Here is a 24,658-nt window from a genome sequence, read left to right as displayed (position 1 = left end):
GATTAGTAGGAAATATGTTGTGCTACTTACTTGACATGCATCTAGGCTCTCTCTGGAACTCTCTTTATATAGAGATGACATAGATAGATGCCTTTAGTTATCACCAGTAGGTTTGGAATGAATCTTGAATGATCTCACTTCAAAGGGCACAGATTTCAGTTTTAGGGTGGGGAGACTTGTCAATTTCTCCTCAGTGCCCATACTCTGCCCCCATTCACATGTTTACAACAAGAGAAGCAGCTCATGTGTCCTAAAATTTGAAACCCTAGGGTAAGTATCACCATGTCATGGGGTGGGTCCAGCATAGCTGGAATTGCAAAATAAAGTTAAAAGTTAGGATTCAAGATGCAAAGGAAAAGCACAGAACAGTATTTCACCTGTAATTGCACTTTAGCTGAACTACCAACTTAATTGTTTAAAAACTAAGTAAAATTGTTTCCAAGTTGACCAGCAAAGCTACTTAAAATACTTCTAAGAGTGCTAGTTTTGAATGAGAAGAGTTTTTAAGCATTATCCTCTAAGCTCAAGTAAGATTCAGTGAGGAGCAACGTCCTCACCAAAGTCTTGAAATTCACACCTGTTCTTAAGTTTAGCTTACATCATAGTACCAGTAGCTAGGGTACAGCTAATGGGATAGGCACAGCAGTAATTTGAGGAATATCTGTTTGTCATTTCAAAGTTGGATGTTACAAATGAAGACTGACCTTATCTAGTAGGGTTATTAGCAGAAGATCTTCCCACAGTACTTCTGATAGAAACCCTATACACCCCACCATAATCAACTCAGTCTTCTGGTTGCTTCCCTTCTTCTGGGACTTGTCTTTACTGGTGTGACTCAGTTTGATGTCATCTTGTTTCTCCTCCACCTAAGGCTGACCTTAAAGAAACTGGTCATGTTACATTTTCCAAAATGGTCAAATTCCCAAATCGTGGAAAGATAGGGATTATTTTCTTCCATCTTATTGAGAACTTAGATAATCCATCATCATTTTTTCTTTCCTTCTGTGAGAAAGCTTGTGATATGGTTTGGCTGTGTCCCCACCCAAATCTCATCTTGAAATGTAACTCCCACAGTTTCCACCTTTTGTGGGTGGAACCTGGTGGGAGGTGATTGAATTATGGGGGCAGGTCTTTCCTGCGTTGTTCTTGTGACAGTGAATGAGTCTCGTGAGAGCTGATGGTTTTAAAAAAGAGAGTTTCCCTGCACAAGCTTTGTTTGCCTGCTGCCATCCATGTAAGATATGACTTGCTCCTCCTTCCCTTTCACTTTCCACCATGATTGTGAGGCCTTCCTAGCCATGTGGAACTGAAAGTCCAATAAATCTCTTTTGTTTATATGTTTATTTGTTTTGTAAATTGCCCAGTCTCAGGTATGTCTTTATCAGCAGCATGAAAAGGGACTATAATACAATAAATTTGTACCGATACTGGGATGTTGCTGAAGTGATACCCCAAAATGTGAAAGTGACTTTGGAACTGGGTAAGAGGCAAAGGTTAAAACTGTTTGGAAGGCTCAGAAGAAGATAGAAAAATGTGGGAAAGTTTGGAACTTCCTAGAGACTTGTTGAATGACTTTCACCAAAATGCTGATAGAGATATGGACAATAAAGTCCAGTCTGAGGTAGTCTCAGATAGAGATGAGGAACTTGTTGGGAACTTGAGCAAAGATGACTCTTGTTATGTTTTAGCAAAGAGGCTGGCAGTATTATGCCCCTGCCTTAGAAATTTGTGGAACTTTGAACTTCAGAGAGATGACTTATGGTGTGCGGTAGAAGAAATTTCTAAGCAGCAAAGCATTCAATATGTGACTTGGGTGCTGCTAAAGGCATTCAGTTTTAAAAGGGAAATAGAGCATAGAAGTTTGGAAAATTTGCAGCCTGACAATCTGATAGAAAAGAAAATCTCATTTTCTGAGGAGAAATTGAAGCTGGCTGCAGAAATTTGCATAAGTTACAAAAAGCCAAATGTTAATCACCAAGAAAATGGAGAAAATGTTTCCAGGGCATGAAAGAGATTTTTGCAGCTGACCCTCCCATCACAGGCTTGGAGGCCTAGGAGGGAAAAAAGGTTTCATGGGTCAGGCCCAGGGTCCCTGTGCTATGGGAAGTCTAGGGACTTGCTGCTCTGCATGCCAGTTGCTCTAGCTGTGACTGAAAGGGGCAAACATAGAGCTTGGGCTGTGGCTTCAGAGGATGAAACCCTCAAACCTTGGCAGCTTCTATGTAGTGTTGAACCTGCAAGTGCACAGAAGTCAAGAATTGAGGTTTGGGAACCTCCGCCTAGATTTCAGAAGATGTAGGCAAATGCCTGGATGTCCAGGCAGAAGTTTGCTGCAGGGGCTGGGCTGTCATTGAGAACCTTTGCTAGGGCAGTGCAGAAGGGAAATGTGGTGTCAGAACCCCCATGCAGAGTCCCTACTGGGGCACCACCTACTGAAGCTGTGAGAAGAGGGCCACCGTCCTCCAGACCCCAAAATGGTAGATCCACTGACAGCTTGCACTGTGTACCTGGTAAAGCCACAGACACTCAAACCCAGCCTGTGAAAGCAGCCAGAAGGGAGGCTGTCTCCTTCAGAGCCACTGGAAGGGGTGGATCTTCCAAAGACCATGGAAACCCATCTCTTGCATCCATGTAACCCGGATATGACACACGGAGTCAAAGGAGATCATTTTGAAACTTAAAGATTTGACTGCCTTGCTAAATTTTGGCCTTCCGTGGAGCCTGTATCCCCTTTCTTTGGCCAATTTCTCCATTTAGAATGGATGTATTTACCCAATGCCTGTACCCCCATTGTAACTAGGAAGTAACTGTGATTTCACAACTCAGAGGGAGAAGGCACTTGCCTTGTCTCAGATGAGATGTTAGACTGTGGACTTTTGAATTAGTGCTGAAATGAGTTACGATTTTGGGGGACTGTTGGGAAGGCATGACTGGTTTTGAAATGTAAGGACATGAAATTTGGGAGGGACGAGGGGTGGAATGATATGGTTTGTCTCTGTCCCCACCCAAATCTCATCTTGAATTGTAATTCCCACAATTCCCACATGTCATGGGAGGAAAACGGTGGGAGATGATCGAATCATGGAAGCAGATCTTTCCTGTGCTGTTCTCATGACAGTGAATGAGTCTCATGAAATCTGATGGTTTTAAAAAATGAGAGATTATCTGCACAAGCTCTCTCTTTGCCTGCCACCATCCATGTAAGATGTGACTTGCTCCTCCTTGCCTTTCACCTTCCATCATGATTATGAGGCCTACCCAGCCACAGGGAACTGTAAGTCCAACAAACCTCTTTCTTTTATAAATTGTCCAGTCTTGGGTATATCTTTATCAGCAGCATGAAAACAGACTAATACGGCTTGTAAGAAAAGTGTTTATGGATTAATGCTTTAAAGGGGGTCCAACTGATGCCTTTTAGTATTAAGCATGGGTTCAGTGTATTAACAGGTTTGTGATAATTTTTTAAGTAAGGGCTTTAGGATCATGTGGCTTGGCCATCAGGATGCAAAGCAACAGGGAAGGAAGAATGCTGAAATCCTATTTGCAAAGGAATTTGGTGAGGAATTCATGGCCTATTTCATTTCTACCCAGCCATAGCCCTCACAAATCCTGCTGCTGCTTGACCAAATCAGCAAATCAGGTCTGTTTTTAAGGCTGTTACTTTTAACTTGAACCCCTGCTGGTTTTCTTACTTTATTTATTTAATTGTGTGTGTGCAGTTGTGGGAGGATAGAAGGAGTGGATCCTTAGCTTTTTCTTACCATGCATTTAACTGGATTCAAGATTGAGTTCAAACACGACTCTGACCTGAGCAGGTTCCACTGCTCTGTTCCCCAGCTGGCTGAGCCCCTCACTGTGGCATTACCATGAACCCACTGGCTGGAATCCACAGGATTCCACCACCAGGACTTCTAACAAAGGCTTATTTTAAAAATGTATTTAAATCTAACACTTAAAGAAAGGAGTGGTGTTTGGTGGGCTTATTTAAGATTGCCAGGTCATCCAGAAAGCATGAGATTTAATGTTCTGTGTTCTTCAAACACATTTGTAAAACAAAACAAAACAATCAACTTATTTGCCTTTCATATCTTCTCTTTCAGCACTCTTCCTCCTTTGGGAAAAAAAAATCACTCTTCCCAATAGAAGCCTCTCTTCAAAAAAGGAAAGAAAAAAGTCAAGTGACTAAAATTCTTCCTTTCGCAAGAGAAATAAAAATAACACACACAAAGAGAAAGAACACCAAGTTATTTCCTTTCCAGTGGTCTTTGACATGTTTTTATGTACCTATCTTCAGACTTTCCTTCTCCCAAGACAGATTCTTACATTAGAGTTGTATTAAAAATCTAACAAATTAATTAATTAACTAATAAAAATAAATCAGGAAGTATACATTATTAAGCTTTCTTTTAAAAGTAGAATCTTTTGCATCCTTCCAAAAAAAGAATGCCTTTTAATTTTTCTAGCACAAGATGGTTACAGTAGTGTAGTGTGTCGCTTAGTGACAGGCATATATTCTGAAAAATGAATCTTTGGCAATTTCATTGTTGTGCAAACATCATAGAGTATACTTCCACAAACCTAGATGGTCTAGCCACTTACGCGCCTAGGCTATATGGTATAGTCTATCACTCCTAGGCTACTTTATTGTACTGAATACTATAGGAAATTGTAACACAATGGTAAGTATTTTCGTATCTAAACATATAAAAGGTACAGTAAAAATACAGTATAAAAGACAAAAAAAATGGTACACCTGTATAAGGCACTTACCATAAATGGAGTTCACAGGACTGGAAGTTGCTTTCATTGAGTCAGTGAGTGGTGAGTGAATGTGAAGGGCTAGGACATTATTGTACACTACTGTAAACTTTATAAATACTGCATGTTTAAACTACAGTAAATTTATAAGAAATATTTTCTTTCTTCAATAACAACAAATTAACCTTAGCTCACTCTGTTTTGCTCTATAAATTTTTAGTTATGTATTAGTCCATTTTCATGCTGCTGATAAAGACATATCTGAGACTGGGCAATTTACAAAAGAAAGAGGCTTATTGGACTTATAGTTCCACGTGGCTGGGGAACCCTCATTATCATGGCGGAAGGTGAAAGGCACATCTCACATGGTGGCAGACAAGTGAAGAGAGCTTGTGCAGGGAAACTCCCCTTTTTTAAACTGTCAGATCTCATAAGACTTATTCATTGTAAAGAGAACAGCACAGGAAATACCTGCCCCATGATTCAGTCACTTCCCACGGGATACCTCTCACAACACATGGGAATTCAAGATGAGATTTGGGTGGAGACACAACCAAACAATATCAAACTATTTTTAACTTTTTAACATTTGTAATAACAGTTTAAAACACAAACACATTGTACAGCTATACAATATCTTTTTTCTTTACATCCTTATTCTATAAGGTTTTTTTGTGTGTTTTTATTTTATTTTTTTACTTTTTAAACTTCTTCATTAAAAACAAAGACACAAACACACACATTAGCCCAAGCATACACAGCATCAATATCATCAAAATATCACTATCTTCCATTTCCATATCTTGTCGTACTGGCCAATCTTCAGGAGCAATAACACACAGGGAGCTGTCATCTCCTATGATAGCAACGCCTGAAGGACCTGCCTGAGGCTGATTTACAGTTAACTTTTTTTTTTTTTTAAGCATAAGTAGGAGTACATTCTAAAATAACAATTTAAAAATATAGCATAGGGCCAGGTGAAGCGGCTCATGCCTGTAATCCCAGCACTTTGGGAGGCAGAGGTAGGCAGATCACTTGAGGTCAGGAGTTCAGGACAAGCCTGGCCAACATGGTGAAACCCCATCTCTACTAAAAATACAAAATCAGCCAGGTGTGGTGACACACACTTGTAATCCCAACTACTCGGGAGACTGAGGCAGGAGAATCACTTGAACCCAAGAGGCAGAGGCTGGAGTGAGCCGAGATTGCACCATTGCACTCCAGCCTGGGCAACAAAGCAAGACTGTCTCAAGAAAAAAAAAAGTATAATAAATACATAAACCAGTGACGTAGTCATGATTGTATTATTTGCTTTTATACAACTGGCAATACAGTAGATTTATTTATACAAGCATCACCACAAGCACATTTGTAATGCGTTTCACTATGACTTTAAACCAACTATGACATCTCTGGGTGATAGGAATTCAGCTCCCTTATAATATTATGAGACCACCATCACATATGTGGTTGAATATAAACTGGAAAATCATTATGAGATGAATGGCTGTATGTACAATAAGACAGAATATGAGATAATGCATTAATTGGGATACCACCAATTGATGGACCCACTTCAGAAGAATAGAAATATTATTCTCTTCCTGGTATTACCAAAAGCAATAAGAAGTGACATTCATTGAGCCCTTCCCATATTCCTGGCTTCTTATCAACTGCTTTGTATGTATTATCTCATTTAGTCTTTAAAATTATGTTATAATATACTTTAGGGGTTGGATAACTGATCTATAATGGCCAGAATCTGAATATTTAGGTTTGCAGGCCATGTAAGTGCTCTCTTGCATAGTCTTCTTGGCTTTCGTTGTTGTTGATTCATTTTGTTTTTACAACCCCTTATAAATGTAAAACCACTCTTAGCTTCTGTCCTGCCCCAAAACAGGCTGCAGACTGGATTTGGCATTTGGGCTATAGTCTGCTGACCCTTAATTTGATAAAAGTAGAACTAGTATAATTTCCATGTTCAGAGGAGGAAACTAAGAGAAGTTAAGAAAATCTGCCCAACTTACACACCTAGAGTCAGGGGACTTCAGCTAACCATGTTGACACTAGTTAACCAGGAGCAAACTAATTGCAGGTAACTCTGAGAATCCACGTAAATAGGAGATAAATATAGACAATTTCTAACAAATGCTATATACTTACCTCTAAATGGAAATATCACTGTCGTGTCAACTACTTTATAAATGCCTTATTGGATATACTCATAGATGTATATTATTTCCACCTGGCACATATAATATTAAATGAAGATAATTTCATGGCCACAGATAATTAGAAGGATTTTACTTACATTGTTTTTAGTGATTTTTAATATTTTCAAGCTTTAACTAAGAATGCTAATTCTCATTCTCATTATTTTCTGTTCCTCAACATCTCTCTTCCTCAGGTTAGAGACAACTAATGTAAATATATATTCAAACTTTCAAACTTACAACGTTAGCTTCACTGAAAAGGACAAACATGCTGGGCCAAATATTATGTTTTTGTTAAATTTTTAAATTTAGATCTTGAATGGCAATTATTCCAAATTTTTACCAGTTTTTCAAATAGTCAAGAAAGAAAGATATCTACTAAACTTAAGATTTATTAAATTAAATTTGATAGATCAATTTTCTTTGAAGATAAATGGTAATTTTGAGTTACAGCAATTGAAGTATGTGTACTCGGGGTTAAAAGTCACTAAGCAGGGTAGACATTTATGTGGTGTCTACTGGCACCAATGTTTCTTTTCTCCTCAGAATTACAATTATGCTGACCATTAAGAAAATAAGCCAAAGTTTCTATTGCAACTCTTAAATGTTCATTGTTCACTGAGTATTTCATTGAAGATTTATTTTTTAAATAGTAATGTTAACTCTGAACATAACAGTAGGAATTAGCCGAGAAATCTGAGGAATTTGTAAATGATATGCATGTTTAAAATTAGAAAAAAGATTCATATCTGGCAGATAAAAATCCTTTGTATCTATATTCTTTTAAATGTGTATTTTAAAAATATATAAATTCACACCCAAATTGAGCAGTAAAACTGATGAAGTAATATATTTTGAAAAATATACGTATAATTTTCTCACTAGACTGAAACAACCCCTTTTATTATCTTGGGTGTATAACATACATTTTTTAAAAACTGACTGCTAGGCTGGGCAGTCAGTTACAGGCGGTGGCTCATGCCTGTAATCCCAGCACTTTGGGAGACTGAGGTGGGCAAATCACGAGGTCAGGAGCTGGAGACCAGCCTGGTCAGCATGGTGAAACCCCATCTCTACTAAATATACAAAAATTAGCCGGCTGTGATGGTACACACCTGTAATCCCAGCTACTCAGCAGGCTGAAGCAGGAGAATCACTTGAACCTGGGAGGTGGAGCTTGCAGTGAGCTGAGATGTCACCATTGCACTCCAGTCTGGGTGACAGAGTGAGACTCCCTTTCACAAAAAAAAAAAAAAAAAAAAAAAAGAAAGAAAGAAAAAAAAAGAAAAATACTGACTACTTATATATTTATATAAAAGTCCAGAGTGCTATCACTAAATATTATATACCAATAACCCTCTCGGTTGATTTTTTTTTTAGTTCTTTCTTTGGAATAAAAATAAGCAAAAGAAAATGTGTAAGTGTATATATACAAACTGGCTGCAACTAACAAAATACAGGAAATTGTACACACTGTAGATGGAGAAAGAATTTCAGATTTGTATCACAGCTCATTTTTCTGCCTGTAACACCACAGTGTATTGTCAAGCCCAGGACAGCCTGGGGTGCTTAGGAGAACAGATGGCAGCTGGGTTAGACCAGGCAGGAGAGAAAAAGAAGGTGTGACCACCCAGGAAGTGCTGGTAAATTATGCAGTTTGCTCTTCTCACCTTCAGATGAAAAAAAAAAAAGTACGTAGGAAGATGCCTGCCAATGGTCAGCAATGCAGCCACGTGAAGGCAGTTCCAACCCAAGGAACAAAGTTAAGTGTAGATTTGAGAGCAGTCGGAAGGTTCTCACGGGAAGTTAGGAGAGGATAATGCAACAGTGCAGCTAGCACCCTGAGACCACCAGTGTCCCTGAAATAAAATCAAAACTCAGCTAAGTTTGCAGCCACAGTTTTTCCTTCGAGAAGCGAGTGCTATTTGAAAGATAGGTGAGATACAGAACTCTTTAGCAATATGAACAGACACAGTCGTGGAGAGCAGCTGTTCTTCCTTCTCACTACGGAGTGATCAAGAAAAAATAAATATACTTCCAGAATAAAGAATAAAGGAATAAAGCGGAGATCATAAATGCAAGACCATTGAAGTTCTGGGAAATCATATGGAGGGAGATTATGGAATCACCTAAAGGATTATCTTGGAAAACTTCAAATCATTATATCAGCATTATCAAAAACCTAGCTATTTTATTTGTAGACAAAAATTAATGTGAGATAATGGCATATCAAAGAATAATAATATGTCAAAGGAATTGTCTTCACCCTTTGCACTGAACATCAAAATAATTTTCTGCTTCTTGTACACCCTTGTGCCACTCCTATTTTGTATATCGGTCAGCACATTCTGCTTGTATCAGTACCGTTTTCCTAACAGCATTGCCAAACTTTTGAGCAGCATTTAGAAAATAATCTCACAGTGCCCAAGACCACGTTCTACACATAATAAATAGGCATCTAGAAAAAAATAAGAAGGCCATGAAGTTTGAGTTCATAATTCCCGCAGTCACTTGCTTCACCTTTGTTATGTAGCTTCACCCATCCCCATTTGCTGCTATGCAGTAAAGTAATGTGGAGGGCTGCCATGGAAGGGGTGGAATTGGAAACTATTTCAACAAAGAAATAACATATTAAAAAGTTCAGAGTTGTGTGTGTGTGCGCGCGCAGGCACGCGCGCGTGTGTGTGTGTGTGTGTGTGTGTGTGCATGAGAGAGAGAGAGAGAGCAGTAATAGGGGAAGAGCTTCAAGAACTGAAATAATTCATCAGTGGTTGGAGGCATTGTGGAGGGACAGAGGGAGGTGAAGTGAAACTGCCTCATCTCACAAAGACAATTCATTTCATGAGCCCCTTTTAAAGAACAATGAGGGGTTGAGTTTGGGCTTTCTCCTGGGGGCAATAGGGAGCCACTGAAGGGTTTTAAGCAGGGAAGTCTGAGGTCAAAGGTGAGCTCAAGAATGTTCTTCCTGGTTGCAGTGGGAGGAGATATTAGAGAAAAATCTAGTCTTGAGGCTGGCAGGTCAGTTTGGAGGCATTTGCAAAATTCAGATAGGAGATGATGGTGGGTTCCAACAAGATTGGAGAATAATCGAGTGAGATGAACTAGAATCAAGAGATTAGAATATGAGGAACAGAGAGTCAATAAAAAAGAAAGGATGATGTCCACATTTCTGGTTTCAAATAGAGACCACAGCAGCTAGTATAAGTTTGGGGGAAAGAAAAATGTTTGTATTTTCAGGACTGTATCTTCTGCTTTGGATCCCAAGTTATGGCTTCCAAGATCCACTACCTCCCCTCACACTGTTCATTAAGTAGAGGATTCTGCAATAGACACTGATTATTGGCATTAAAATTGAAGTGTGCAAAATACAAAATGCCCTAAATTATCACAATCAGTAACTCTAATTGATATCAGTTAAGGTCCCAAATTCTTCCTTACCTAAAATTAATCTTGTTCCTTTAGAAAATATTTCCGAAAAATATGCAAATTACTAGTATCATATGATTTTGTAAAATAATATTCACTACAGCATTTTCTTTTCTAAATAATACCTTCTACTAAGGATTCACTTGAATCTTTTCTTTATCTGATAATTTGTGTTAATAAAAATATATACATTTACATGTACAATTTGCATACACAGATAGAGATAAAAGTCATAGCTTTCCAAAATTGCAAATTCAATATTTTTGTACTTGTTCCAAACTTTCTATTTACTATTTAGAAGCCTTCCTGCAAGACACAAAACCCATTGTGCATTTTTTTCACCAGACTGCAGGAGTGCAAAAGTGTACACTGTTTCCTTCAAAAATGGAATCATCATTCACAGATGTAGATGTGTACTTGTTATGCCAAGATGAGACAGATGTGGTTCTATTCACTCAGGGACAGGTGCTACGGAAAAAGAGATAAAACATTTGTAGAAAGTGTAAGCAACTGTATCGCTGTTGCTAAATAAATAAACTCTCTGCCAAAAAAACTTTATTTGCTTATTTCTCCTTATTTCTTCTGAATGTTTATTTTAAAATCTGGTAGAGCTGAGCTCTATTCAGTTTTCTTTTTCCTGTATTAACAAAAAAACCATACAATATGTACATATGTGTTTGAATATGTTCTATAGGAATAAATGGTACAGCCGACCCAACATGTAATTTTATACCAATGTTAATTCAAAGCAACCTTAACCCCCAACATACATACCACTATTTGACACACTTAACTTCTGGCAAGGTCATGTTCATGATCCTTATAAAAGAAAATAGGTTAATGGGAGGGCCATGAAAATACTAGCAGTTTGGGAAGAAAAAACAAGTCGTATTCTTTTTCTGAGAAATGTTTGGTGAGTTACAGGCTGAGAACAGTACCGGGAGTAGAAATTTGCAGCTGCTCAGCTAGAGCAAAGAAACAGAAGATGATTTTGATTTTAAATATTCGTATTAAATTTGATTCCAAAAGAAGGATAGGGTGGGAATCAGCAGCTGGGAGAGGGAGGCAAGTGGAAAAGATGATTTTGATTTTAAATGTATTTAATCGTAATGCAGAATGGAGAATGAAGGAGAGAGACAGGAATCTGCAGCTGGCCTGAGGAAGGCGGAATTCTAGGTTGGAATATTGTCTTCATCTTACATATGCAGCTTTGGATTCCTGGGACCCAGGGGGACCAGAAACTTGTGAATACATAGAAAGATCCTACAGTTCAGGGTTGTATATAGAAAACTCTGTTTGCTAGTGCTGACATAAAAAAAAACCAGTAATGATAATAAAGATAGTTCCTAGAGCAGAATTCTTTACAAGATTGAAAATAACAGCAGAAAACTCAGAAAAGTGTTGTTCATAGAGTTCCTACAGTTTAGGAGTTGCATATAGAAAACTCTGTCTGCTAGTGTTGGCATAAAAAAATAGTGATGATAATAAGGATAGTTCCTAGAGTGGAATTCTTTCCAAGATTGAAAATAACAGCAAAAACTCGGAAAAGTGTTGTTGATAGAGTGGTCTGATATAAACAAGCACTTTGGTTATCTGATAGTTATCTTTATTACATGAAAAATTTTTATGATCATCCTTTAAGAATTTGGAAACCAAAAATATATTGACCATTAAAATGGTAGCGAATATAATTTACTTTTCTGTTGGTGATTTTGAAGGCAATTTAGGAGCTCACAGAATCTGAGAACATTATGTCAGAAATATACTTTGGACTTGGTAAATGTTTGTGGAATAAACATAAAAATTAATCAATAAACAATTATTACCTCATTTTAGATATGGAGGTTCTAAACATGTATTGAGTCTATAATATACTCTGAAGGTTGCTTTGTATATTGGCTTGTTTTCTTGTTATTAGACTCACAAAACACAGTGTCAAGAAAAATCCAGTTAAACTTTTTTTTTTTGTCTTCTGAGTAAATGTGATTTTAACGTGTGAACCTCCCACAACCCATTGTTGATATTTAAGATGCTATTTAAGAAGTCTCCCCCTAAACCCCCACCAAGAAAAACAATGACATATATCTGCATATATATATGTGTGTATACACATGTGCATATACGTGTGTGTGTATATGTATGCACACATATATAGATATATATGTTTGTATGTTGATAATGTCCATAGTGTGGAAAAGATGCCTACCAAATAATGGATTGCAACTCTTTCTACTCTTCCACTGAGAAAGTTAATTGTTTGTTTATTTTAAAGTTTGACTTTTTTTATTTATAGGGATCCTCCTGCCTTAGTATCCCAAAGTGCTGGGATTACAGGCATGAGCCTCTGTGCCCAGCCTAAAGTTTGAAACTTGGTTATAGATCCCAGATCCTTGTAATCACTAATAAGCAAAACATGGATGGATTTCTTACATCACATTTTTCAGAATGGGAAGCCAAAATCAGCCAATATTTTTATGGAGTAATTTATATCTCAAATCTAAATTGAAGTCATAAGTGCAGCTAAAGAATCATTTGCTTTTAACATGAAAATGTAAGTGTGAAATAAATAAATTTCAAAGCATCAAATTCATTTTGCTTAGGGTTATTTATTGCTTTAAGATAATTTTTTTAAATGAGAAATTGATTAATTTTAGACCCAACCCCTATGCTAATAATGATCACCCCCTGAATACAATATATAACTTATCAATAACTAGTCATGTCTTATTTCTTGCCAAAAAACTTTCATTGGAAACCATGTTAAAAAACTGAACACTGCACAATTACTCACACTGTGAAATAGGTAGTGGTGGTGGTGGTTGGATTGCAGATTGGGAGAATCATTGCACAAGAAGAACACATGGCCAGAGTTGGGGGAACAACACACACTGGGGCCTGTCAGGGAGTGTGGGAGGGGAGAGAACATCAGGAAACATAGCTAATGGATGCTGAGCTAAATATCTAAGTGATGGGATGATCTGTGCAGCAAAACACCGTGGCACACATTTACCTGTTTAACAAACCTGCACGTCATACACCTGTGCCCCTGAAGTGAAAATAAAAGTTGGAAATAAAAGAAAAGAGAAAGAAGAAAAAGAATCTCTCTTTATGTTTTTAAGTCCATTTCATTCACCAGGTTGGGGCTTTATCCATGTTTTTCAAAGCTTGACCAATGAATCTAGCTTAATACAAATATTTCTCTTTGTAGGCAGAGTAGTCAAAGCCTTAACTGGTTTAAGTCCAAGTAAGAGATCTTAGTTTGTCTGAATGCCAGAAAGCATACAAAAAAATAATTATCAAGGGCATAAAATTCATCTTTATACTCATCAAGAAACACTGTGAAACAATGAGTATCCATTGTTCAATGTCATTCTGGGTACTCTTAGCAGTTATCGAATTGGAAATATACTATTTTATTTTACATTTTATTTATTTTTCTTACAATTTCTGTCAATACAAGCCATAAATGTAAGCTGTATTTTTCCCTTCCAGTGAAGCTAGATGAAGCAAGTTTATAAAAAATACTGTTACTTTCTTACATTTATATTTTGTACAACCCAGCATTGATTTGCTCCTTATTTAAGCAACATTTTCTTGATAAATTAAAAAAGCAGCAATAGCCATTACTGCAGGCTATATACAGCCTCTAATATCACTTAAGCATATTACAGAATATAATATCTGGTACTTAACGACTAACTTGCATATGAAAGCTCACATAATGTCTCATAAAACCCTTAAAATGGCTTCAGTTTAAGAGTCTCTTTAAAAAAAAACACCTTCAGGGAATATTGTAAATGAAGTAGCACTCCAGCCTTGGAAAAAAAATTCACACACTTGCAGAAATTTTTAATATAAATTGAACACATTAAAAATTAATTTTGCATGACCATTTCGCATTGCGGTGCCAATGCATAGTTAAGATAAGGCCTTAACTCTTCTTTGTTTAAAGTAACATGGAAGCTCTTTGCTTTCTCTCTTTGCTTTCATCTGTATATAATTATTATTTTCATTAATCAGAAAATGGACCCCCATTTTCCTATTCTGACAGTCTCAGCTGGAGTTGAAGGAAACCCCACCTGAGTCACCAGGGTAACTTAACCATAAACTTCTAGGAAACTCATTAAAGAAAGGTGTGAGCTGACAATTAACTAAGGCAGTTTCCATCATCCTCCCCTTTTTTAAACTGAGGGTCTTCGGAGAAAAGCCTCATCATCAGAAAAGTAGCTTTGCACCAAAAAGGAGACCTGCTCTCGCTTTGCCATTGTGTTCCTCTTCCCACACCCTGGATTTGTCTCTTCTCACTTGCTTTCAGCTGGATCAGCTTTCTCCTTGAAGATTTGTGTGGCTTTTAGCACTAGCATTTGAGAGGTAACACAATGCACATATTCTGTTAAGATATTATGGTTTGATGGATATAAAAGGAATAAAAATAACAACCAATTGCACTTTTTTGTATATGTGCAGATTTTTTTTACTAGTCTTGTGGCCACAATTTTACAACAACAGAATTCCCAAAGTGGGTATCAGTTGCAATAAGACATTGACGAATGTCTTTCTCTGCGGAGAGCTGGCGTTGCATGGATATGACACGCTGTAGTTTTCTGTGGTTCTGACATGAGCAGCCGGTGCGTGCTGCAGTGGCAGCTTACGGGAAGTCACCAGGGTGATTCACAGATTACATCTCTAGTGATCAATTTTAAAAAGGTGGGGAAGGAGCTGACCTAAGAAAGTGCCCTGGACCTTGGGTCAGAAGTGCTATATAAATCTAGCAAACAAACAAAGAAATAAAGATATCAAGAGTGTATTTTCACTGTTCAAATCAAATATTTTACTATGCAAATCTTAAAAGCTGAAAACATAATGCGAAATCGCAGGCTTAGTTCAGAATCTATTGTTTATCTTACTTGGGAAGGGATAGGGAGTTTTGGGTCAGAGGGGACAAGTTTAACAAGACTATTTCCTTAGCCTTTTTAGGCTTCCAGAAGACCTTTTGAAATATTGGAAAATGTATTCCCTAGTTCTCCTAATTCCTGCACTCCATGTTAATCCAACTTAAGGTACACAATAACACAGATTCCAAAGCCCTTGAAAAGACATGTATAACTGACTGCCAAAAAGGTATTAGACTGTGGTACTGTCTTATCTTGAAAAAAATCATTCGAACTGTAAAAACATAGTGAAGCCAATCTGTCTGGAAGATTTGGAAAGAACTGTCCAACTGCTTACAGAAACATACACACCTTCTAACATACTCACCTAACACACTAGTTTACCCACCAAGCAGCAGGTACTGCATGCGGACTTGTTTCCAAAAACCCACAGTCTGGTTTTCCACTGAAATGTTTCCAGTCAGACAGATTTTCAACCATTGGTTTATAGCAAAGCAAGAAACAATTCCCCAATCTGTAACTTCATTCATGTGAGTAGAGTGTATTTCTTTTTCTTTTTATGGGAAGGTCATGATGAGGGTAAAGACTGGCACAACTAGACATTGTATAGTCATGGGTGGTCACAGGTAATCCAGGATCCCCAAAGGCACTGAACTTAAAATGTGTGCAAAAGAATCTCTACAGAAGCATCCTCCTGTTAGTATGCTTCAAATAAGAGCCATGTAAAATTATTCTCTTTCTCTCTCTCCCTCTCTCTCTCTCTCTCTCTCTCTCACACATACACACACACACAGACACCACATACGTACACACAGTCAGTGGTGATCCATGTAAGTCCAAATTTTTAAAAGTCGTGTAAAATTATTTATACTTCTTAGAGGCTATCTCTTAAAAATCAGCTGGTACTATATGTTCAGCTGATAGTGGAAGCAATGGGGATACAAGTATCTATATTAATAAAATAAAGGTAATTTTTTATTTAATTACTGCTTATTTTAGAGTGTAGAACCCACAAGGAATTCAAAGAAAATAAATATCTAAACTTAATTGGATGGTAACACACAGTATAATTCAGTTTTCATATATTGTTAAGAAAAACAAAAAGTAATCACTTGTAATTGTTTTTGTTGTCTCAATAGGTAATTCCAAATAGCTATAAAGCCACTAAGGCAGAGGTGACATTGAGTTTCTAAATATTCCTCCCCATCCTGCAGCTTCTAGGATCACAAGAATTAGGCAAAAATAATGATCCTATAAGCATGGAATTTGAGTACTACTACCAAATTTCTGGAAGCTTCTATATGTAACCACCTGAGCAATCAAAACAATAAAAATTTTATGACAGAAATTTCAGTCATTAAAACATAAATTACAAAAGTGACACACATGTAGTAACATTACAATCTTTCCCAAGAAGCATTATCTCCCTTCAAACAAAATATAATCTCAAATCACCTTCCTTCCTAATGGAGTATATTCTTGTGCCTTTCTTCAAAGTTGTGAAGAAACTTTATTCCTGACAAGATCCAGTTGATTCTAGAATATGACTGGGAAGAGATGATAAATAGCAAACACAGATGTCATCTTCTCAATCACTTCCCTCCTCCATTGTCTGTAATTCCTAGTCGATAATACGGTATCATGAGTTGAGCTGTGCCACTCCCAAAAGTTAGATGTTGAAGTCCTAACTCTTAGAACCCCAGAATTTGACTTTATTTAAAAATAGGGTAGTTATAGAAGTAATTATTAAAATAAATTCATACTGGAGTAACATGAGCCCCGAATCCAATATGACCGGTGTCCTTATAAATGGGTGACATTTGGAGAAAAATACACACACAGGAAGAATGCCATGTGAACCTGAAGGCAGAGATGGAATGATGTGTCTGCAAGAAAATGACAATACTTGCCAGCAAACCACCAGAAGCTTGGGGGAAGGCATGGAACAGATTTTCTCTCATAGTCCTCAGAAGAACCCAACCTTGCCAACACCTTGATCTCAGACTTCTAGCTTCCAGACTGTGAGACAATACATTTCTATTGTTTGTGGTACTTTGTTAGGGCAGCCCTAGTAAATAAATACAGAACGTTTTCAACATTATGGGCTTCTGGGTCCACTTTGCAGAGAGACAGGCATTAAAAAGCAGTGAAACCTGGTAACCTAAGGCTTTAAAATGGACCCCTATCCATGAGCTTCTGAGCGGCCTATGTTAATAGTGTGGTAGATATCCAAAGGAGCAATTTAAGAACCTTAATTTGGGGTAGAAGCACACGTGACATTGCTTTGTAGGGTAATGGTATAAAAATCAACAAATGGAATGTTGGACTTTTCTTTGTTCGTCTGTTTGCTTTTTTCCAATGCTTCTGCTGATAAAAGGGGCAAGGATGATAATACACACCAAGGGAAGAAGAAGGCAGCAGAAGTCCAAGCTCTTCACTGAGAACAGACAGAGTCATGCTAGAATACTTCATAAATACTTGTCAAATGAATAAGTGAATGAACAAGTGAAATCCAATAACATTTCAGAGAGGAGGTAGAGTTTTGGATATCCTTTGTCATGAACAACAACTCATTTTTGCACAAGGCCAAATCAAAGAAAAATAACATTTCTCCAAACGTGGTGATTGTGTAAAACTCTGAATAGAAAAAAAATGTTTAGAACAATTTTACAACCTTTGGAACCAAGTGATAATACACAAGGTATGCAATATGTTATCAATATTCACAGTAATACCGTAACCTAATTATACACTGTCAATTATTTTTACATTTTATAATATATAATAATAACTCATAGAATACATATGAAATATGTTATCAATATTCACAGTAATACTGTAACCTAATTATACACTGTCAATTATTTTTATATTTTATAATATATAATAATAACTCATAGAATACATAATGGTTTTGAATATTAGAGAGATTCTCAATACTAGAATAATATGAGGCAGGTAAGATGTGTGTAATTATGTGCTCTCTGAAAGAAAGAATGTTTACCTTTCAAGATAGAGTGGTGTTATCTGACTTCCCTTCCAAGGTTTACCTGATCTTTGGTTTCTCTATGGAGACATATGATTTATATATGACACATGCACACACACACATATGTATCTGTATAAATGGACATGGGCAACATGCCAGAACAGTCTGGCACCTGCTGAGAACAAGAGGATGCTTTAAAGGACCAATCTGGAGTGCTTTCCCCACCCCAAGGGGCCTGCTAAGGAAGAAGAAAATTGAGCTTGCTCGTTCTCTTACTCCAGCAAACCATGGTAAAACATTACATGTAGTTATTAACAGCATCAACATTCTGTTTCCCTTCTTGCCTTCCTCTTTTAATGTCATTATAGATAAAGGAAAGTAAAATAAATCAACTCTTCTCTTTAATTATTTAATGATACATAAGGAGTTCCTTAAGGAGAAATATTACAATAAGTGGGTTGAGGTGGGATAGGATTCATGACTTAGATAACTGTTTCTACTCATGTGAGTGGTGCCACACTCCATACTCTACAGTTCCATGCAGAAAGTTTAATCATAGAGATAAACCAGGAAACAGCTATACACACAGCTCCACACAATATAAAACATTTATGTATTATAAATAAATGATATATGGTGTAAATATTATTGCTTAGTAACTAATGGTCAACTCTCAGAGTTAGTGTATGACCTACGTAAAAGATCTTTGTCATTTAATGCAAAATGCACACAAGAGTATTTCTGTACTTTAAAACTTAGAAAGTATATGATCATTAGGCAAGAAAATCAAAAAAATGTAAAGTTCAGACAAAAGCCAGAAGAATGTCATTTCACTTCAGATTTTAGTTGGGTTAAAATAGTACTAGTGTACCAATAAAGATACACATTCAAGTTATAAAAAACAAGAAAATAAGGAGAAAAGGACTAAACTTGATCGGGCCACAAGGTGTCCAGATATTTGGTTAAACATTATTTTGGGTGTGTCTGTGAGGGTGTTTCTGGGTAGGATTAACATTTGAATCAGTTGACTGAGTAAAACTGGTTGCCTTTCCCCAATATGGGTAGGCTCCGTCTAATCTGTTGAAGGTATAAATAGAACAAAAGGCAGAGTAAGGGAGAATTTGCTCTCTCTGCCTACCTTCGAGCTCAGATATTGATCATGCTCTCCTCCCACCTTCAAACTCAGATTCAAGACTGGAACTCTACCATCACTTTTCCTGGGTCTCCAGCGTGCCTACTGTGGATATTGGGACTTCTCAGCCTTCATAACCATGTGAGTTGATTCCTTATAACAAGTACATATATATACACACACACGGACACACACATTGTTATTCATATATATACACACACAGAGCTTATAACAAGTGAACATATTTGTACATATACATATATATGAAGAAACATACATGTTTCTCTGGAGAACCCAGACTAATATAAAGTTAATTCATATACTTCATGTTTACACATATATCATATAATATCAATGGTTCTGTCTATTAACTGACAGAGATAAACCACTGGCAAATATGATCCATAAATGGGGAAGAAAAAATTATACTAATTTGATGAAACATTAATGGGATGTTACTGAGCTTTAACACATCTTAAATTTATTATTCATTTTGGAAATACTGCCAACAAACATCACCATGACATAAATAAGAAAACTTCAGTTAATCCTGTCACTTACATCTACTTATGAGTTTCTTTATCCAAGTCTCCAGAATTACAGAAAACATACATCTATGGAAATAATTTTTTCACATTTTTATTTCATGGTGGCATTTGAACCACACACTCAATTCAAGATGGATCTTAACAACCATTCGTAGAATATCTAATTTCTTCAGAATTATTCAAAGCCTTCAAAGGTTTCTGTGTACCAAACAACAGACAGGAAACCATGAACAAGCAAATTGAAGGAAGCCTTAATACATTAATGCTATGTGAGACCAGCCAGAATGAGGACTCCTCAGGGACCCACTTTCTCCGAAGGTCTGTCCTCAGTGGGTGTTCATATGGAGTTAAAACATAAAGGTGTTCCATAAATCATTTGTGATTCCTTCCAAAAAGTGTCATCTTCTTGCATCTTCAAAACTTGCCATCTGAAAGACTGATAATTACTGGATTCATCTCTCATCCCACAGCTGCCTTTCCTTTTCTTTTCTTTTAAAATGAATTTTATAGAATTATATGCGAAAAAAAAAATTCTGAAGTTTGGGGTATTTAGTTTTCAAAATGGGTTTTTGACCACAGTGAGAATCAGGAATGCCCACATAATGAATACATTTGTAGAGTAAAAGGAATCGGTAAACTATACCACTTCCTGTCTAAAGGACGGCGCCTGTGCTCCATTTTAGGCTGGGATACTCCGGAGATGTCTTCATTTCTCCTCACTGAAAACACCAAGCATTCACTGAAAGAGATATTTCAGGCTGAATCACTTGCTGGAAGGTAGGATCAGAACTAATATCTGCCTGCCCCCTTGTCCCTAAAAGATCCAGGGGTTGGGGAAGGGAAGCTTGTAAAATAACAGATTCAAAGTATTAATAATTCATAACTAAATCTCCGTAAGAGAGCCTTGTTTTTTTGTTTTTTTCCTGCATTATCTCAATGGTTTTTCTCAGTCGTAATTTCACACATACGTAAAATGGGTGGTGAGACATCTCTTTCTGCCAGTTTAAATGGACTAGTTTTATAATGATGACAGATTTTTCTGTTGACACTAAAGTGCTATCAATAAAACTGGGTCCCTGGAACTTTCAAGGTTAGGGAATAGAAGAGAAAAAAAATAAATCTCTCAAGGAGCTTCTGTCCTCTGTACCCTTAACTTTCCACATCAAACAAAAAAAGGAAGGGAAAAATTGTAATGATTTAAATTTTTTTTCTCAAACCCAACTGGAATATATACTGTGCCTTGAGATTCATGCCCTGGCTTGAGTAGTTCATGAGTGAGCTACTCCAGGTAGTCAAAGGGCCAGTTCATTCAGCAGAAAAGGAAAGATCCCATGGAGAAGTTAGTCTTCTCATTGTGACATCTAATTTATTAATAATTTTATTTTTCAGGCATACCTAAATCACCTTTTCTATAAAATGTGTTCACTTAAAAATATTGGTTTTGGCCAGGCGCGGTGGCTCACGCCTGTAATCCCAGCACTCTGGGAGGCCGAGGTGGGCGGATCACGAGGTCAGGAAATCGAGACCATCCTGGCTAACACGGTGAAACCCCGTCTCTACTAAAAATGCAAAAAATTAGCCGGGCGTGGCAGTGGGCGCCTGTAGTCCCAGCTACTTGGGAGGCTGAGGCAGGAGAATGGCGTGAACCCGGGAGGCGGAGCTTGCAGTGAGCCGAGATTGCACCACTGCACTCCAGCCTGGGCGACAGAGCGAGATTCTGTCTCAAAAAAAAAAAAAAAAAAAAAAAAAAAAAAAAAAAAAAAAAAAAAAAAAAAATTGGTTTTATTCCATACTCACAAGTTTGACGATTTTATTCAGATTCCCCATGTGATACTTTGATAGCAGTGCCTTCTTCATAACATGAATCTCTTTTCAAATAAAGTAAGTTTTCCAAAGCATCCCATCTCCACTGCAATCTAAGTTGCTTCAGACGCAACACTTTTGAATCTGTGTATAATACTGTTACAGGGTATTTATACTAAACTGCAAAAACCCAGGGGGAGAACATTAGGACAGTTGGGCATTTTATTTCCACTGGGTTGGGGGGTCATGTAAAAACATAAAGACTCCGGCCTTATTCTCTCAGTTCTGACTTAATCTCTGTTCTTTAGTTGAGACTGGAAAATATGCGGGCTGAAGACCATGTAGGAAATAGAATGGACCTGGGCCTATAGGAAAATGTTCAATCACTTGGGGAGAAGGTCACAAGCCAGAGTTCTCTAAAAGTAAGATTTTCAGTCCTCTTAAATTTTAAGGAATATTGAGAAAATTTCCATATAAGCCCTATTTGATAAAAGGGATTCTAGGAAAATACCACTTATAGAGGCTTACAATTAATTTATTAAATGTATGAAACTACCTGGGAACCTGCATTTCAGTCACCTAATTATAAAATAATCCCCAAAGGCTTTTTTTATTTTTTATTTTTTTGCTACAACAGGGTAATATTGAAACTATTGATTCTTAAAGTAGGCTGTCCAGAGCAGCAGTTTCAGTATCACCTGGAAAACTTTTTAGAAATGAAAATTCCCAGACACACTCTAGACCTGTTGAGTTAGAATCTCTGAAAGGAGGGGCCTAGCCATTTGTGTTTTAACAAGCCCTCTAGGTGATTCTGATGCCTGATTTTGAGAACCACAGGTATAAATCATTCTGGGCAGATAGCATCTTTCACAGCTTATTAGAAATGTAGCAGAAGAGAAAGACATAGACCTCCTTCCCATGGTGAATGTATTTTAGCGCCCACCAACCCTGAGAGCTTTTCTGCTTCCTTAATCAGAAAGGATCAGAGAGGAGCATGGTGCGGGGGAGAAACCATTATTATGTTGTTGTAGCAAGATGAAGCACAACTTCATGCCAATGCTACCTGAGGGTTGGTCTGCTCTTGCTACAGGTGCATTCAATATGCACGGAAACATTAGATACCTATGCCTAATCTAAATCCTCTTTCTGCAAATTAAGCTTTTCCCTTTGTTTAATTTGCAGTGGAAAGAAACAGCTGGTGGATAAAATTAGTATGAAATATCTTTATGTACTTAATCGCCATGATTTAAGTCATTCCTGAGTTTTCCTCAAACTAAAAAAAAAACAACAACAGCAGCAAAAAAAACTGTCTCTTCGTATTTCCAATCTGTCCCTTGAACTATTATTCTATTTAAGTAAGAAAAAACTAAATTACTTTTTTAAAATCCAGAACTTGTTTTGAAAGAATAAAAGCATTAAGACTTACTATATATAAACATTGTTACCTGCTTAGAAGATAGAGACAAGCTTTCCAAGGGGACCTCCTAGTAACCAGACCTACCCAGATGACTTCCAAAATATGCCTACTTTTACCCAATTCCTACTTTATAGTTAAAGTTATAGCATGGTTATGGCTTAAAACACCCACATTTTAATTTTTGTTTCTACATTTGTCTCCCTTATTTTTAGGAAAAAGAAGATAAAAAATACAGTCTTGAAATATACTACTAACTTTTCTCCTAATTTCTGTACTTTAAACCTACCACCATTTTAACTCTTGTGTCTTAGGTGACATTAGCCTGGGTCTAGAGCAGGTGTGGATGGGCAGTTCAGACCTGACCAATCAGGTGGCTGCCTCTTCTTACCCGCACTGCTTAGACCAGGGATAAACACTCGATATAATTCAGGCCAAACACAGGCAATACAATTAGATTTACAGATGTTGTCTGAAACTTTTGAGGAAGGAGTTCTTTCTTCCAGCTGGATTTTCTGGAAGGAAGGAATATGAACTATTGGCAGCCATCTGGCCACCGTGATTGGAAATCTACCAACAATAAAAACAATGCAGAAAGTCCCGGGGCAGAATTTCAGCCAGAGAACCAATTAACCCTGAACTTTTCAGGTAAATAAGACAATGATTTTGTTTTATTTTAGGCAAATATTTGTTATCATTTATTTACAACCTAATCTGCAGGACGTTGTGACTAACTGGTTTATGAAAAAGAAGGGAGAAGAAGAAATCAATAATGAATATAGGTTTTTGAGTGATTCTTTTCCCTGAGATTTTGACAAGACTCGAGATAGAAGGGCAGGTTTGGTGAATGTTGCACTGGGGGTAAGAGGAGTGGAAAACTATGTATGGTTTTTAGCATTTTTCTCTCTTTTTAAATTTTTATTTATTTTTTAAAAACCCCACCTGCAGTCTTTATTTTTTTAATCAAGCATTTTTATTTGAGTATGTCTGTGAAACACTTAAAAGGAAACACCTTGTAAGTCATTAATTATATAGCTTTTGAACCTGCGGTAAGATGACTAGACATGGATATTGGAGAGTCATTGGGATACACATGGTAGCTACGCTAAGAAAACACCAACGAGGGTAGAGTCATCCAACACTTATTGAACCATTATCTTACTTCCATAACATCAAATGGCTCAGTTAATGTAAGATAGCAGAAAACTTTCCATTTGACTTGAGTACTAGGACTCATTGCTGTGGATAGAGAAGTGACAGATAAAGAAGCAAAGATAGATGCAGATCATCTTTTCAAGGATCTTGGTTGTGATGAAAAGCATTGGTAACTTTATCTAAATGTGTTTAGATAATGATGAAATAGGATCACTACTTGACTTATAACTTTGTGTGAGTTTAAGGGTCCTATTACCATTTTTACTTTTGTTGCCAAAATTGTCTGTTGCCATTTGTTGGGGATTGCCATTTTAATTTAACATTACTT

This window comes from Macaca fascicularis, chromosome 12 (assembly GCF_037993035.2).
Source record: "Macaca fascicularis isolate 582-1 chromosome 12, T2T-MFA8v1.1".
Taxonomy (NCBI): domain Eukaryota; kingdom Metazoa; phylum Chordata; class Mammalia; order Primates; family Cercopithecidae; genus Macaca; species Macaca fascicularis.
The sequence above is the reverse complement of the archived record's forward strand: the minus strand, read 5'-3'. Positions refer to the sequence as shown.